Raw genomic sequence first — 4,543 nt, forward strand, 5'->3', positions numbered from 1 at the left:
TATATAATGAATGATGTTTATGATCCTATTTGATGGGTTTACATTACTGTATGCAGAAGAATTAATTTAAAAAACCTGACGCTGAATGCAGATGGACATCGGTCGGTGTAAATAATAATCCATCGACACACAAAAAGACCAAAATATTGTACTGTGACCTAATTCTCACCTCTAATAAATGCCGTTATGTAACCAGACAAAACAAATCAGAAATGATGAGTGGTGACTGTATATACAGTTTGGGATAGAGATAAGTTTCTGTATGCATTAAATGCATTGATTAGCCTGTTAAAATTTGACATTTTAAATGATATTAAAGGGGTGGTTCATTGCGATTTCATTTTTTTTATGTTATTTAGTGTGTAATGTTGCTGTTTGAGCATTAACAAAGCTGCAAAGTTACGAAGCTGAAAGTTCAATGCAAACGGAGATATCCGTTAAAAAAGATATCCGGAGATAAATGGAGAATTTTTTTATGTCTTTTAAAATTCTGGCAGTTTAATGCCCTCAAAAATGGCTGGTAGGGACTACAAGAAGTTACTTCCCGGGTTCGTGACATCACAAACCCAGATAAGCACACCGGGCTAGCTAACCAATCAGAGCCCATTGGGCGGGGCTTCATAAAAACAGGAAAAGATCAGCCCGTTTCTCAGCGTTAAAAAAGATATCCGGAGATAAATGGAGAATTTTTTTATGTCTTTTAAAATTCTGGCAGTTTAATGCCCTCAAAAATGGCTGGTAGGGACTACAAGAAGTTACTTCCCGGGTTCGTAATGCGCTTTTTTTTTTTTTAACGAAGCATTAACTCATGTTAGACTGCACACCATAAACACAATCAAGCCTAGAAAAAACCCAGTGAACTACCCCTTTAAAATAATATATAAATTAAAGATGCGAAAGTTGGGTCAGTAAGTTTGTGTTTTGTTTTGTTTTTTATTTAGCAAGGATGCATTAAATTGATCAAAGGATATATATTATTTTTTAAACTTTATATTCATCAAAGAATTGTATCACAGTTTCCACAAAAATATGGAACTCTTTTCAAAATGTATAATGATTAATGTTTTCTTGAGCACCAAATCAGCATATTAGAATGATTTCTGAAGGATCATGTGACACTGAAGACTGGAGTAATGATGCTGAAAATTCTGCTTTGGGAAGAAATTACATTTTAAAATGCATTCAAATAGAAAACATTTATTTGAAATAGACATAATACTTCATAATATTGCTGTTTTTACTGTATTTTGATCAAATTAATGCAGCTTTGTTGAACAGAAGAGATTTTTTTTTAAAAACATTAAAATAATCTTACTGACCCCAATCTTTTGAACGATAGTGTATATTATTTTTTAATTATTTAACAAGTATTTTTCCACATGTCCCTCAACAGAAGCATGCAAATAAGATGCCTGTTTTTTTTATCCAACTCCTTTGCATTCGCCGCTTTTTGCGCCTGAAAAGACTAAAAACTAAGACAACCTTTCTATCGAGCTTTTTCAAATTACTACAGTACAATGGATGAGCTCATAACCACTACATTAACATGCATAAGCTCAGTAATTAGCATGCACATCCCTTGCTCATGCATCTACATCTACACGGACACAACACTGTTACGCCATGCAGACGTCACATAGCGTATTAAGTACTTAAGTACTTAAGTACTACATAGTACTTAAGATCAATTTGATGTTTAATGGACCTTTACTAATATTTGGATGCCGTTTTGTGTTTTTCCCCCTCTGTTTACGCAGATCATCTTGAAGTAAACCACAGAAGAGGAACGGGGTGTCAGGAAGCTGCTTTGAGAAACCCAAAAAGATCCCCGTGTAAATACGACCTGCCCTCCCCTTTAGAACTACAACAACCTGCATGCTAAAGCATAAACACACAAAACACACACCATATACCTGTTATGCTTGCAAAAGTGACTCAACCGGTTTCTAACTTAAAAGATATAAAAACGAGATAAGAAAACATATATATATATATATATATATATATGTGTGTTTAATATATATAATGTACAGCACGTTTCATTGAGGCATAAGTGAGATTCATCCCAATGATCGGTCACCCGTCAGATAATGTGTATTTTCCTCCCATGGTTGTTTTAAATACAAATGCACAATAAGTGGGCGACGAGCTAGGAAACACACTCTCAAACAGTTTGCACTGTCGGAAATAGTGCTTAATAAGTGCTTGATTGTCTTGAACGGGAGGACATCTCCTGCAGAGTATGTTTTAAACATCCCCATGCACCCTCTAGATAGGGGAAAGAGGGGTTTTATTTCTTATTTTAATACACAAAAACACCGAATGTCAAACGGCGGACACAAAGAAGATTGTCTACTGGTCAGAATGCGCTCCTCTTCTTGGACTTGCGCTATCTTCGGAAAGATTAGAGAAGCTATTATTTCCAACTCTTCATCCCCAGTGGCCAAAGAAAGGTTTACAACGACACAAAGCGCATAACGGTTGAAAATCAGTCAGCGTCGGAAGTGCGAATGTGGCAAACCACGTGCCATGCAATCACTTTTCTGTCTGCGTCTCTGCTAAAGGACTGTGTTTTACTCCTTTCTTTTTTGTTTTTAAATGGACACTGAATGATTTTGATGCACCCGTGGAAACACTGGCCATCAGGGAGTCGACTCTGGCTTCTATCCCGTGCCAAGGGCTTACATTAAACTGGAGCGCTGCTGTAAACAAACTCGTACACGAGACGGACTTCTCCAAATTGTCTGGGGCCTGTTTGTAGTCCCACTCACACAGTGCCCAGTGAGCAGAAATGACGATGACGAGGGGGAAACGTTGCAGTAGACTATCTTTGACACATTGTGAATGGAGGGTGCTGTGCTCTCGCCGATAATCCTGTTTTATTTGATAAACAAGTAGAAGTGCCTAAAAAAAAAAAAATATTTTACACAGCAAGCATCTTAAGAAGATGATTTTATGTGGGGTTGGGGGTTATAAAACCATTTAAAGCAAAGCTCCTGAAATGATTTTGGACAGAAAAGAGACAAAAACGAAACAAAACATGTAGTTAAATGCATTTCATGCACATCATGGTCTGTTTCATTGTTTCATTACACAATATCGATGTTGCTAGAAATCGGAGCAAGATGGCATAGGCAGAATGTTTGTTTTGTTGTACGATGTTAGCTTTTATGCTTTCTTGGAGTAGTTGACATTGGAAATGTAAGGAACTTCGAGCTAAATGTCTGTAACACGCATGACGTTTTGAGTTTGGTAAACGATTGTCATTGCGGTGTGTTCTTAACTAGTTATGTTGAGTTTGAGGGCTGTCCTCAGTTAAAGAAATTGTTCACTCAAAAATAAAAAAATTGTTGTTAATGGTACTCGCCCTCAGACCATCCAAAATGTAGATCAGTTTCCTCATTGGAACAGATTTGGAGAAATTTAACATTACATCACTTGCTCGCCAATGGATCCTCTGCAGTGAATGGGTGCCGTCAGAATGAGAGTCCAAACAGATGATAAAAACATCACAGTAATTCACAAGTAATCCACATGACGCCAGTCCATCAGTTAACATCTTGTGAAGCCAAAAGCTGTGTGTTTGTAAGAAACAAATCCATTATTAATGTGTTTTTAACTTCAAGCTAATGCTTCTGGCTAAAATATTAGTCCTCTATCCATAATAACATTTTCTCCAGTGAAAGTCAACTCGTCTGAATCAGGAGAGAAATATGCCCAGATCAAGCACCGTTTACAAGCCAAAACAGTTCTAAACAAATATGTGAGTGGATTTTGATGTGAGAGAACAACAGGGGATGGACTTTTTCACTGGAGAAGGCAATATTATGGATTATGGACTTGTATTTTAGCCGGAAGCAATGGTTTAAAGTTACAGTAAAACATCTTAATGATGGGTTTGTTTCTTAAAAACATGCACATTTTGGCTTCACAAGACATTAATTGATGGACTGGAGTCGTGTGGATTACTTGTGGACTATTGTGATGTTTTTATCAGCTGTTTGGACTCTCATTTGGACGGCACCCATTCACTGCAGAGAATCCATTGGTGAGCGACTGATGTAATACTAAATTTCTCCAAATCTGTTCCCATCAAGAAACAAACTCATCTACATCCTGGATGACCTGAGGCCGAGTATATTTTCAGTTAATTTTAATTTTTTTGGGTGAACTACTACTTTAACAATGTGTCTGTCGTTTTCTTACTATAACAAAACATTTAACAGCATCGTTTAGTTTTTATTTGGATGGTGTTTTACCTGGAATAGTGCACACAGCCTTCTTTTCCTCCCTGATTTGAGATGGGTGAAGCGTGTTTATGCGCATGCCTGAATGCATGTTTGAGTGTGTTATTGATCCAATCAGAACCATCATGTATTTTCATGGTGCTTGATTAACACAGACAATCCACAAAGAGACGTTTGGTTTTGCAGGAATATGGCACTGGTCTTAGCATTTGTTTTTTTTTTAGAGTTTTTTTGTTTGTTTTTTTCCTTTAGGCTTTTTTTTTTTTTTTCGTCGCCAAATTTACATGTTTAATTTA

The 4,543-nt window shown here is 36.7% G+C and overlaps 1 long non-coding RNA gene across 1 annotated transcript in view; it reads left to right on the plus strand.

Moving 5' to 3' along the window:
- Nucleotides 1–3,372, plus strand: part of LOC107744953 (uncharacterized) — a 12,487-nt gene extending 9,115 nt beyond the window's left edge. Inside the window, exon 3 of the long non-coding RNA XR_001640545.1 lies at nt 1,758–3,372. This is a non-coding gene — a long non-coding RNA (uncharacterized LOC107744953). The remainder of the gene's footprint in view (nt 1–1,757) is intronic.
- Nucleotides 3,373–4,543: the final 1,171 nt, after the last annotated feature.

The sequence above is a fragment of the Sinocyclocheilus rhinocerous genome, unplaced genomic scaffold (assembly GCF_001515625.1).
Source record: "Sinocyclocheilus rhinocerous isolate Xijiao unplaced genomic scaffold, SAMN03320098_v1.1 scaffold1039, whole genome shotgun sequence".
Classification (NCBI taxonomy): domain Eukaryota; kingdom Metazoa; phylum Chordata; class Actinopteri; order Cypriniformes; family Cyprinidae; genus Sinocyclocheilus; species Sinocyclocheilus rhinocerous.